The sequence below is a fragment of the Nansenia antarctica genome (assembly GCF_963989245.1).
Source record: "Nansenia antarctica genome assembly, chromosome: 20".
NCBI lineage: Eukaryota > Metazoa > Chordata > Actinopteri > Argentiniformes > Microstomatidae > Nansenia > Nansenia antarctica.
In genome coordinates this window covers 1109622-1123225 of record NC_137693.1, presented here as the reverse complement: position 1 = coordinate 1123225, position 13604 = coordinate 1109622, and the positions used below count along the sequence as shown (strand labels likewise).

General features: G+C 43.8%; 1 pseudogene across 1 annotated transcript; it reads right to left on the bottom strand.

Moving 5' to 3' along the window:
* Positions 1-655: 655 nt before the first annotated feature.
* LOC308174687 (myosin-4-like) lies at positions 656-11472 on the bottom strand (annotated as a pseudogene). Its single transcript has 32 exons — positions 11266-11472; positions 10952-11095; positions 10582-10738; positions 10436-10463; positions 10093-10210; positions 9608-9700; positions 9440-9503; positions 9249-9347; positions 8877-8980; positions 8495-8633; positions 8221-8339; positions 7927-8076; positions 7652-7822; positions 7219-7522; positions 6903-6967; positions 6703-6790; positions 6443-6560; positions 6186-6309; positions 5545-5681; positions 5185-5440; positions 4696-4938; positions 4221-4397; positions 3939-4084; positions 3612-3702; positions 3007-3396; positions 2746-2872; positions 2375-2493; positions 2038-2234; positions 1761-1944; positions 1421-1586; positions 1101-1225; positions 656-848 (listed from the first exon to the last, which is right to left on the bottom strand). The product of its transcript is annotated as a myosin-4-like (transcript).
* Between the last annotated feature and the right edge of the window lie 2132 nt (positions 11473-13604).

The window sequence follows — 13604 nt, the reverse complement described above, 5'->3', positions numbered from 1 at the left end:
CAATGATTAGTTGGAACTGTATTTCAAGAATGCATATAAAAGTCACACTGTGGGTAAGATGAGACTGCCTAGAAATCACCTATACCTGGGAGTTAAGCAGTCCCACGCGTTCGCTGGCATCCACCAGCTCCTGTTCGGCCACTTTGCGGCCTCTCTCTGTCTGCTCCAGAGCAGCCCTGAGCTCCTCAATCTCAGCCATCATCAGACCGTTCCTGCGCTCCACCATGGATGCCTGCTCCCTCAAATCTTCTGCGGCGCGAACAGCATCATCAAGGTGCAATTGGGCATCCTGGGTTCCACAAAGACAAAGAGCATTCAAACTTGTTGTTGTAGGGACATATGATCGGTAAGGGATGCTTTCTTTGTGTTCTCTGATACCTATTTATTATTTTAAATACCAGTTTACTTTATTCCTGTGTTCTATTATATTGGCAAATAGGCAAATCCCTCTCTCCATTTTCACCAGACTTCTGAAATCACCAGGTCTGAAATCTGTGGTTAGGGGTAATGTTTACCGTGACTGATTTCCCAGCCCTTACCTTGAGCTGTCCCTGGACGTTCCTCAGCTGTTTCTGGGCCTCGGATGCCTGCCTGTTGGCGTGGCTCAGCTGGATCTCCATCTCGTTCAGGTCTCCCTCCATCTTCTTCTTCACCCTCAGGGCATCGTTCCTGCTCCTCACCTCTGAGTCCAGGGTGCTCTGCATGGAGTCTGTCACCCTCTGGCTGTTCCTCTTGATCTGCTCCATCTCCTCGTCCTTCTCCGCCAGCTTCCTGTCCACCTCACCCTTGATCTGGTTTAGCTCCAGCTGCACACGCAGAATCTTGGACTCCTCGTGCTCCAGTGTACCCTGAACAAAACAAACCAGTAGTTACACTATGGTTGTGGGGGAGAGTTAAGGACTGCCACTCATGGACTAAGGGTTGTCCTGGTTAGGGGCCTGCCAGTGTACGTGATGAAAATGTGGCAATAGGATAGGAGGACCAGGTCTTACTTAAAACAAATATGTTATCTAAGTGAGACTAATGTAGACAGCAATGGTTAAATAAAAGGATGATTTATATGGTCGAAATGAACAGGATTAAACTGCATTAGTTTCTACCTCAGCTTCCTCCAGGGCAGTCTGGATCTCAGACTTCTCTGTCTCCACAGACTTCTTGGCCTTCTCCAGCTCATGGATGCTCTTGCCAGTCTCCCCGATCTGCTCAGTCAAGTCAGAGATCTCCTCTGCACACGGAAACAGGGAGATTTTCATGTTATATTATGATGAGAATAAAAGGTAAAAATAAATTCTGTCAAAGCTAAGTGTATTACAAAATGTCTAAATTGTACAATGTCTAAAGAACAGGATCACTCATATGTAGCTTGATCAAATAAGACACCCCATCACAAGCCAAATAAAACTGCTGGTGTTTGACTCACGTTGCAGGTTCTTGTTCTCTCTCTTCAGAGTTTCCAGCTGATCCAAAGCCTCCTCATAGGAGTTCTTCATCTTGAAGAGCTCCGTGCTCATAGAACGAGCCTCCTTCTGAGCTCCTTCCAGCTCTGCCTGGCCCTCCTCAAACTTCTGCTTCCACTCTGACAAGACCTAGGGAAATCCATGTAATATTAATATTTAGCCTTTTTCTGCCCATTAATTGATTGATTGATTGATTGCTTTTGTAATAAGAAGTATGATGTAACAATACACCCAATTAATCAGTTACATTTATAGAGGTCAATGTGGTGGTAGCACGGTTTGATTTATTTAGTCATTTCACACCTTGTCAAAGTTCCTCTGCTTCTTGTCGAGGTTGGCAGCAAGAGCATTGGCTCTCTCCACGTCAATCATGAGGTCCTCCACCTCTCCCTGCAGCCTCTGCTTGGTCTTCTCCAGAGAGGCACACTTTGAGTTGGTCGCCTCGATTGTCTCCTCTGCCTCCTGCAGACGCTGGGCCAGCTTCTTCCTGTTAGACAGATGAGGGATGTTTTTGTGTCAGAGAATGTCTGCACATCTGGCTCTTACAGGTGATGGGAGGTAAATATTGTGTGTGACTCACTTGGCCTCCTCCAGCTCCTCAGTGCGCTGGACGGCATCAGTCTCGTACTTGGTCCTCCACTGAGCCACCTCACTGTTGGCCTTGGACATGCCGCGTTGCAGCTCTGCCTTGGCCTCCTGCTCCTCCTCAAACTGCTCCCTCAGGAGGTCACAGTCATGGCGGGCAGACTGGACACCATGGGCCAGTGCGTTCTTAGCCTAGAGAGAGAAATAGAAGAGGTGATGGGGGTTAAGGAGGAGGAGAGAGAGAGAGAATGTGTAAACGTGTATTTGAAGCTGTTAAAATATTGTGGTCGGTGGAGTCTATTTGAAAAGACTATCTATTTTGAGTCCCTTACCTTGACCTCCTCCTCAATGTGTCTCTTCAGCTCCTCAATCTGCTGGGTGAAGGCCTGTTTGCCTCTGGTCAGCTGGGACACCAGGGCCTCCTTCTCCTCAAGTTGGCGACCGAACTCACCTGTGGGGAAGAGAGCATCTTGTTAATGGGGTCTCTGTTCGCAGATGGCCAAGATTTTATGGTTAATGTTCATTGTTGTTGGTGAAGTAATTTGTGATATAATGGATGAAAAGTAATCCTACCAATCTTGTAATTTGTATGTCTAGTTTGATTTATTCTAAGTGTTTCTCCCACTAATGGTTAAGGGTAGGATTTGGGGTGGGTAAGCTGGTCCTAGATCAACTTCAACAGTATCTGGAGCATCATTGTTACCGTTCTCAGTCAGGAGTCTGGCCCTCTGTCCGCTCATGTCATTGACCTGGCGCACGTTCTCATCATTCTTAGTCTTGATCTCGCTCAGCTGATCCTCAAGAGTACGGCACATCTTCTCCAGATTGCCCTGGTAGTGAAACATAAACCATTATTACTTAACATGATTATCTTGTGTCAAGACTTGAGTGCCATGCTTTCCATTTTTTTCACTTTTAGTTGAATTGACCCCCACAAATTCAGCTCCATCCAAGCATTACTGACCTTAGACTTGGAGACGGCCTCCATGTTGCTGGAGAGGTCATCAATCTCCATCCTGTACTCGCTCTTCTCCTTCTCCAGCTTCTGCTTGACGCGCTGCAGGTTGTCGATCTGCTCGCCGAGCTCTGCCACGCTGTCCGCCTGCTTCTTCCTCAGAGCGGAGGCTGTGGCCTCGTGCTGCAGGGTGGACTCCTCTAGGTCGCGTCTCAGTTTCTGGAACTCAGCCTCACGCTTCTTGTTCATCTCTATCTGAGAAGCGGTAGCACCTCCGGCCTCCTCCAGCCTCTCACTGATCTCCTCAAGTTCCCTGGAGAGATCGGCCCTCTGCTTCTCCACCTTAGCCCTGGCAGCACGCTCAGCCTCGATCTCCTCCTCCAGCTCCTCAATACGGGCCTACAAGAGATACAGGAGACACAAACAGAGAGATTAAATCTACAACACAGTCAAAGCAAAGGAGCTCACAAAATAATAGTACACATGATTATTTTATTATTAAGATGTGTTTATCCAAAGCAACTTACAGTTAACATACAGAATGTACTGTATGGTGTTTAAGCATCATGCTTAAACCAACTGAATGTTTGCAAACCAACGGTCCTGTTCTGTACCTGGAGTTCCTTGATCTTCTTCTGCATCTGAGCACCCAGAGACTGTTCATCCTCAATCTTGCTGAGGAGCTGGGAGGTCTCAAAGTCCTTCCTAAAGAACACAAACACATTGGTTGCAATTTGGAAGTGGAAATGGAAGTCTGTCACACCGTTCACTTTGGTTTACAGAAAGACATCTGTTCAGATTTGTCTATTTTCAAATAAAATAGAGACATGTTTTCGTTTTGTTTCAACACAATGATGATTCTGACTACTGCAACGATGTAAAGAAGAATGAATGTTCAATTAATATCAAATACAACTTTGTAGTCATTTGTTTGCATTTACTTCTTGATCTTCTCCTCAGACTGCTGCTTGTCGTTCTCCAGGTCCATTACGGACTCCTGGGACAGTTTCAAATCTCCCTCCAGCTTTCTCTTAGATCTCTCCAGGTCCATACGGAGCTTCTTCTCTTGCTCCAGAGAACCTTCAAGCTAGAAGATAAACACACATATTTGTTAGCAAAATCTAAATAATGAACCTTTGGCTTTCATACTATAATAAACATCTAATACTTTTATGTGACTGTTGCATGTTCTTCTGTGTTTTAACTGTTCATTGCCCACTCACATCGTCCACTTGCTGTTCCAGCTTGGTCTTAGCCTTGGTCAGAGTGTTGACTTTGTCCTCCTCTGCCTGCAGGTCGTCCAGTGTCTGCTGGTGGGCCTCTTGGAGGGCTTTCTTCTCCTTGGTGAGCTTTGAAACAGCCTCATCCTGAGACGCCATTTCCTCAGTCAGGTTTTTAACCTGAAAACAGCCACAACAGAGATAGTCTTTTGTCAATCTCACAAAGGGAAAGGCAGTTTATATGGCATATAATGTAACTGTGCAAATGTTAGCATAGACTAAAAGTGATCCTCTACATGGCAGTGTATACTCTGAATTCATATCAGATATTGCATGAAGAGTTCCGAATGTGCTATGAATGTGTGAAGTACTTTACTGCTGAACTCTGCTACTATTTCATGCCATTGATTAATGATCATTCATTCATTGTTTGACATTGACAGTTTGATCAGATTGTAGTTTGTATGTGTTATGAGACCTTGTTTTCAGTGGCGTGTTTCTCCTTCTCCACTTTGGCCAGAGTTAGCTCCAGGTCATCGATGTCTTTCTTCAACTCAGAACACTCATCCTCCAGCTTCCTCTTCTTGGCTGTCAACTCAGCATTGATCTCCTCCTCATCTTCCAGCCTCTCGGTCGTGTCCTTGAGTTTGGCCTCCAGCTGGATCTTGCTCTTGATGAGCCCTTCACACCTCTCCTCAGCATCGTTCAGACAATCTCCTTCCTGTTTTCAGAAGGGAAGAAAGAGAAAAAAGCTTTAGAACTCAATGTGTAGACAAATATAAACTGATTCTAGTCCAAGGGAACACAGCAAATCAATACAAATCTATGAAAAATGCAAACTTGGGGACAAAGTGTGTGTGTGTGTGTGTGTCTGTGTGTGTCTGTGTCTGTCTCTGTGTCTGTGTCTGTGTCTGTGTCTGTGTCTGTGTCTGTGTCTGTGTGTGCCCTTGTGAGGCAGGTCACTCACATTTGCAACTTGGAGGGCAAGGTCATTCTTCTCCTGCAGGAGGGATACCATCTTCTCCTCCAGGTCCTTCTTACGGGCCTCTGCCTTAGTCAGGGCAATTTTGCACTTCTCAAAGTCCTCCTTCATGTTGGCCAGCTCCTTCTCTGTCTCAGCGCTCTGCAGCAGGGGCTTGATCTTGTAGTAGACCTTCATCCATGGCCAATGTTTGACATTCATGAATGAGCGGATGTTGTACTGGATGGTGTAGACAGAATCTCTGGTTGACAAGAGGAAGGAAATTGTGGCATAGTGAGTTTAATGATTTTGATAGGCTCAATGACATAATAAGTAGTGCTAGAGAGATTATCTTCCATCCCATACCTCCTCTCCATCATCTTCGTGAACTCCCTCCTCATCAAGAATCCACGGCAGAGAGCTTGAGTCATGGTTACCAGAGACGCCAGCTTCTCATCACGCATCTCCTCCAAGACACCCAGAAGACCAGCTTTGAAGAACACCTGAGCACAGATAAACAAGCATGTCCAATGGAGGAGTTAGAAATTGTAACATATAGGAAGGGGCTGAATAGAAAGTCAAAGGGAGGTTCAACACCCCGACACTTGATTGTAAAGAGAAATGAAGAGACAAGGTTTTGAATGGATATCTTACATTAAAGAGATGCTATGTGATCATTGTGACTACAGTATGTTAAACCTATTATTAAACCTCTAATTTTGGATACGGATGGATAATGACTAGTTCGTACAACTCTAATCTATAAAAACAATAATAAGAAGAAGATATTACGCCAATATTATGAAGCAGCAGTACTTTTACTTTCATGTGCGTTGGCAAGTCAGAGGGCGCAAGTTCCAGACTCAGTCGAAGCAAGTCAAATAGCGAGGCGACGGTTTGCAACAACTTGAGACATTTCACAAGACGAATTGTAAGCTGAAATGACACCAATGATCCTGTAGCATCTCTTTGATGTTTCAGTCCTGTTACGTGTAACATCTCCTGACCTTGGTGTGTCCAAACTTGTACTCATCGTGAGGCACATCAATGGACCCGAGCAGCTTCTCAGATGCCTTCTTGTTGTCCATGAACTGACCGTCAGGGATGACACCGGCATTCAGTACTTTGTACCTGGACGGGGAGAGTTGATAAATATGTTAGTTTCAAAGCTGTTGCCTATTTTTTCAAGAAAGGGCACTGTGTGTGTGTGTGTGTGTGTGTGTGTGTGTGTGTGTGTGTGTGTGTGTTTGTGTGTGTACTCTACCTCTGCTTGAAGTCAGCATAGAGGATTCTGCTGGGGAAGCCCTTTCTGCAGATCCTGATACCTTCCAGTACACCGTTACACCTCAGCTGGTGGATAACCAGGAAGTTCTCCATCAAACCTGGAAAACACAAAATGCATCTTAACCCCTAAATAAACCTCTAAAATAATTATATTTAAAATATATTTTAAAGACTTGTGGGCTTGTAGTAATGATAAGTAGTTTAATCATGGGCTTAGTCTGTAATCTCTCTGTGTCGTACCTGGAGTCTTTGACTCGTTGGGGATGAGGCAGCGCACAAAGTGAGGGTGGGTGCTCCTCAAGTTGGTCATCAGCTTCTGCAAGTTCTCCTGTGAGGGGTTACAAACCATAGAGCTCTCACAAATAATTCACACTGAATTCACACTATTCAAAAGATAGTAATTTTCAGCAGACACTCTGGCAGGCAGGACTAAAGCTCACCCTGAACTGGGAGGACACAGTCTGCATGGAACCTCCCTTCTTCTTGCCTCCTTTCTTTGTGGTATCTTTTTCAAAGAGTAAAAAAAGTGTTACAAATGATATAAATCTCTGATCAACTCCCTTCAATGTTTGTTCATTAAAGTAGAAATGGTGCTGGCCACGGAATAGTAAAACATTTCAGCTGTATAGCCATATGGTCAGGCTCATAGGTACATTGAATTGTGGGCAAATCCATGGCTAAAATCATGTAGTGTCTGCCCGGCTTAATGCTAATTATCATACTAATGCTTAGTTATTAACATGATGCGAATGTTACCTTCAGCTGCAGCAGCAGGATAAAGGAGGGGCAGCAGTCTGACTGAGGACTTCTGGTACAGCTGGATCACAGAGTCGTTCAGGGGGTCCTTGTTCTTGTCCAGCCAGCCAGTGATGTTGTAGTCGACAGTGCCAGCGTAGTGCACCAGGGAGAAGTGGGCCTCAGCCTTGCCCTTGCCAGGCTTGGGCTTCTCAAACGCCTTGGTTTTGCCAAGATGGGTGTTGTTCAGCTTGTCCTTGAAGGTTGTGTCTGAAGCTTTGGGGAACATGCACTCTTCTTCAAGGATGGAGAAGATGCCCAATGGCTGTGTGCAAAAAGAGATTTGAATTCAATCACTATATACCATGAGGATATCAGTAGTCTCCAGCACCGACCTCTATAAACTGCTTTTGACACCCATCATTAAATAGTAGAATCCTCACAGGCTGCTTACCTTCTCAATAAGCTCAATGCAGGCAGCCAAGTCCATGCCGAAGTCAATGAACGCCCAGATGATTCCCTCCTTCTTGTACTCCTCTTGCTCCAGGACGAACATGGTGTGGTTGAAGAACTGCTGCAGTTTCTCATTGGTGAAGTTAATACACAGCTGCTCCATGCTGTTGTACTGTTGATGGAATTTCAGAATAAATACCGGTACATCTTTTCATCATACATGGCTGTAATCTTTCAGATTAACAATGTGTTTTCTTGTTTTGACAACATACTCACATCAAAGATCTCAAAACCGGCAATATCAAGCACACCGATGTAGAACTGCCTTGCATTCTTGGTGTCCAACTGTTCGTTGATACGGATGACCATCCACAAGAACATCCTCTCATAGATGGACTTAGCCAGAGCCATCACGGAATTGTTCACCTGTAAAAAATATACTGTGTTTTATGATGTTCCAATATTGTTGAACCACAGGGTGGCACCTACACGCAAGCACTATGAAACCAAATGTTTTTCAAGATTGGCAAAAAAGATATAGATGTTATGATAATAAAATGTATGCCCTACCTGAGGCACTGTCTGGCTCTTGGTCACAAACTCATTGCCGACCTTCACTCTGGGGTAGCACAGAGCTTTAAGCATGTCGGCTGAGTTCAGGCCCAGGAGGTAAGCGATCTTATCAGCCACTGGAAAGAGAAGAAGCAACGACAGACTCAAGGACAGGACAGAGCCATACAAGACCGTTTGTGTCTTATTTTGTCTACAAGTCCTAGTTTTATTCTGATGTTTCATGAGGAACAACTTCTAATTGTAATTGTTTGGGGCCGGAGGTGGAACTCACCCTCTGTGCCGTCTGGCTCGGCCTGCTCCTCACGCTGCTTCTGCTTGAAGTGCATGTTGCCATGTTGCATGACAGCGCCTGTCAGCTTGTAGATGTACTGTTTCTCCTCATTGTTGAATCCCAAGATGTCAATGGCGTCCTGAAAGATGCGGTTTCCATGTTAGACGGGAAGAAAACAGTGAGGACAAACTCACTCTGTCAGAATGGTTGGAAATGTCAGACTTCTCTATTCCTCTAGTAGACTAGCAGCAGAATAGGATTTTGACAATGTTACACAGGACACTCTTGTGGATGCCGTATGCACCCCTATAAGAGGAAGCATTAACACTGGGTACACCAAAACAAATCATAGATACAAAGAGAAACCCTTTGCGTGACTCACATCTGTGGCGTCCAGCTCCACCGTGTCGTCGATGCTGGCCACAGTGATCTGCCCCTGGCTGATCATGGGGAAATCGTAGGGGTTGGTGGTGATGAGACACATTTCTGTGGAGAACAGAGAACAACGTTGTCTGTTAAATCAAATGCATGATGTGCTCAACCCAGGCACATTACTCAACCAAAGCCCAATTCTTATGCCTCTTAGATGCCTCTACCTAGATATCTCTTATACCTAGATATCTATATCTCTATCTCTACCTAGATATCTCTTATACCTAGATATCTCGGACTCTAGTTAGTGCCGCAGCTACTATATGAGTATTTCACTTTCACAGCAGGAAGCTAGTTTTCCCAGATCTCTGCTTTGGCGTACCAACGATCTCGGGTTTGTGGTTGGTCATCATCTGGTAGAAGATGTGGTACCCCCTCTCATCAGGAAGCTGGAAGGACACCCTGGACTTCTCCAGCAGATCTGATAGAGAGAACAGGACAGAAAAATGTAAAGTATTGCAAAACTTTTTGTAGAGTAAGTATGGAGAAATGACTTTCTCAAGATCAACTTACAGGTCTCAATGTCAGCACTAGCCAGTTTGCCGGACGTCGCGAAGTGAATCCTGATGAATTTACCCTATGGTAGAGCAGGGCGGTTAGAAGGGCGGTTAGAAATCAGTCAAAAACTCAAAGTCAAAAAACTACAACTGCTACAACTACAAGTGTTTCCCTCGTACTTACAAAGCGAGACGAGTTGTCGTTCCTCACAGTCTTGGCATTACCGTAAGCCTCCAGCAGGGGGTTAGCAGCAATGATCTGATCCTCAAGAGACCCCTGAATGAGGCAAAGTTGGTAAAGCGTTAGTAACTGAAAATCTCTCTTATTTCTTTGGTCATATTTCTCATGTCTCTTTCAACAACATCTGTTCTTTTTAGCTGAGAAGGTGGCTATAGTGAGGTACAGACCTCATGACAAATCTTTGTGTTAAATGTGATTGGCTCCCACCCTAAAGCCCAGGGTTCCACCCAGCTGTCTCTGAGCCTACTGGCTCCCTACAGCACATATACCCACCCCAAACCCTCTGTCAAACTGGATATACCCACTAGATATGATATACCCACCCCAAACCCTCTGTCAAACTAGAGGAAATTTGAGAAAAGTTGATTCAATGTTTTCAATCATTCACCTCAACTTACTCTAAATGGTGACACACAAGCACAACTTACCTTGATTTTACCGGAGCTCCCAGATGATTCTCCCTTCTTTCCTCCTGCCACAGCAATGGTGGCAAAGTACTGGATGACACGCTTGGTGTTGACAGTCTTTCCTGCACCGGATTCTCCACTGGTTAATACACAGAAAGTTTAGGGTTAGGATCGTGTCAGCATTCATTAAGCAAGAAATAAAATAACATTGCTATAACTTTTACGTTAACGTAAAACATTTTATAACCAAGTCAACGTCAATTCTAAATTATTCTCACTTAGTTACTCAATATTAACTTCATAATACATAACATACTGCAAAAGGAACACTTTTTGAAAAGTAAGTTGTTAGTGAACAACTTACGTAATCAGGACGGACTGATTCTCTCTATCTGCAAGCAAAGAAACATTGTTCATTATTCATTCATTGGATTTTGGTACATTATTGCATTCAAGACATCATCATAAAGTCGCTCATCTAACTATCCATCCATCCATGAGTCTACTTACCAACCATCATGAACTGAAAGGCGTTGTCAGAGACAGAGAAGATATGGGGTGGAGCCTCCATACGCTTCTTCCCTCTGTAGGCGTCCACAACTGCCTGGTCGTACACGGGGAGCCACTTGTAGGGGTTCACTGTGGCGCAGAAGAGCCCAGAGTAGGTCTGGATGAAGTGGATCAAATATGGGAATTAGCCAAGTCAGATTAGCTGGAATGTGGAAGTTAGGTATCGTTGACTGATATGGTGTTTATGTTTATGTTCTCTGCGTTTGCTAATGTGTGTTAGGTTTCTGGTGTTCACTGATGTGTATGTGTCTCTTATGGGTTAGGGTTAGGTTTAGGTTTCTGTGTTCACTGATGTGTGTGTGTCTCTTACGTAGATCATCCATGCTGCGTAACGCTCTTTGAGGTTATACAGCACAGAGGCTTCATTCAGGTAGGTCATCATGGCCATGTCCTCAATCTTGTCATACTTTGGGGGGTTCAATTGCAAGATATCTTCTTCTTTGAAGTCTTTAGTCTGAAACATATACAATAGTTTATTTGTTGATTTATTTTACAGTACCAGTGTACTGAAATTCACATTTTTGATCAATAATATTTTGGATAACTATGTGTGTTGAAAGGTCCAACCTGCTTATGGAAGCTGCAGTTTGATTATAGGTTATAGGCTATATGTGAAAGGCTTACCTCCTGAGTGTCTGTGACTTTCACAGTGATTTTTCCAGCCTCCCTGGCAACAATCATACCCTTGAGGTACAGCTCCTTCTTGTCAACCACAAAGCAGGCATTCTTAGCATCAAAGGGTCTGCTCTGAGCTTCGAGCCTCTCCCTCTCTGGCTTACGGAGGTAAATGGCAGCTGGGCCATAAATGGCCATCTCCGCATCAGTACTCATGATGGCAGCTCACTAGGAAAGAAAGAATAAAAAACAAACATGTTTGAGTCTGTACTACTAACCCCTCCCCAGTCAACAGAGTTAGAGGCAGTATATTGAACAGAATGTATTCTAAAAATGTGAATACTCAAATATCTCACCTTGTTTTCTCCACCCAGATGAAATGGTTTTCTTTGTGGTCAAAGGTACTATAGACACTGTCAGCTGAGAAGAAAACCAAAAAAGGTTTAAGACTGGGTAACATATGTCAGGACCTACGCCTCAGAATGTAGAGGCCCATTATGACCAGAAACAAGTTAGAATACTGCAACGTAATGGATTCGGTGAGTAATCCCCACTGCTACCTAGTTAACCACAACACTACTTTACATTGTTAGCAGGCTCACAAAACAAGCTGTGTTGACTAGCGATGTGTGTCATTGATTTTCAACAACGCAGAAATGTATTCAACATTTTTCGAAAGAAAAGTCTGATCATTACTTCAGATCCCGATAGGCAGACCAAAGCATTAGAACGTGACTCGTAAACACGTAGACACGTAAAACTACATGCTGGACCTTTACATTTCCACTTCAATGTTTCTGGCTATAAACATGCCCACCTTCTTTCAAACTGTGTGAAGTAAAAACTGATTTATCATCTGTCACAATGTTCTCAAGTAATGCCACTTCAATGTTGAATAGAATGCATGAGTTGTTACAGAGCTAATCATGTGAAGTCCTACGTGGCATGCTCCTCCTGAGACATCTACTACCCCCCAGCACTGCGTCTCCTGAGACACCTGCTTTTCCCCTTTACTGTGTCCCCTATGACTTCTACTGCCCCCCTTGTACTGTTTCTCTGTTCTCCAGTGTCTATACATGATTAAAAAAAACGTTTTCCTTCTATCACTGAGACTGCCAATGGCCCCGGGTCTGAGCTAGATTACTCTTTACTCTTCCTGCCACGACTGGTGGATTGATGATTCACTTGCTTAGTCAAATGTACCGATTGTAAGTCGCTTTGGAATAAGGCGTCTGCTAAATGCCAAAAATGTAAATGTAAATGTAAACGCATGCAAACACAAACAGTCTCACCGTGCAGTCACTGCATCAGATACGGATGTGAAATTGTGTAAGGAGGGAGAGGGTCTTACCACAGAGGAGGAATCTGCCTGTAGAATACTGGTGGTTTGAGGGTCCTTATATATGGTTCCAGAGTGCCAACCAAGCAGAAGTTAATTATGGACCACACTCCTGAGGAGGTGGATGGAGCTAGTGAGACACTCCTCAGCTGTTTAACTTTAGGCCCTTTTTAGATATGTGATCTTCAATTCTTAATTGAGGGCCGGCTGTGGCTCAGCCGATAGAGCCGGTGTCTAATGGTCACAAGGTCACAAGGTCGAGAGGTCGGCAGCACGCAACGGTTCGAACCCCCGCTGGCTACGTGTCAATGTGTCTTTGAGTGAGGTACTGAACTGCTAATTGCTCCAGGGTTGCCTTCTATGGCTCTGACCCCTGTGCCTAGAGCGTAAATACATGTCCTTGTACTCTGTGCAATAACAAAGCCTGAAGCCCTTTCCTTAATTACATTTTCTCTTCCCATGCATACTTATTATTAGTATTGCAGATCTTTTCACTGCTACTCCTCCTTCAACTGTTAAGATAGAATCACCAGTACAACTTCACAATGTACATGCAGAGAGTACCGCAACGTTTTAGGTTTCAGTAATTGTTATTTAGTTTTTAGTTTTAGTCTTAATTATGGTGAGCATTTGTATGTATTTATAAATAAATACAAATCTTTATTTTCTTCTTTTTAATCATGTTCCAAACGGTTGATTTTAGTGAGCCTAATATCTTGGCTATGTTTCTGATCAGGCTAATATAGGCTTCCTCATTTGTTTTACATTTACATTTACATTAACATTTACAAATTTGGCATTTAGCAGACGCCTTATTCCAAAGCGACTTACAATCGATACATTTGACTAAGCAAGTGAATCATCAATCCACCAGTCGTAGCAGGAAGAGTAATCTAGCTCAGGCCCGGGGCTATTGTCAGTCTCGGTGATAGAAGGAAAAAATAAATAAAGATTTTTAAAAATGTTTTTTTATGTTTTATTTTTTTATTTTGTTTTATATATTATTATT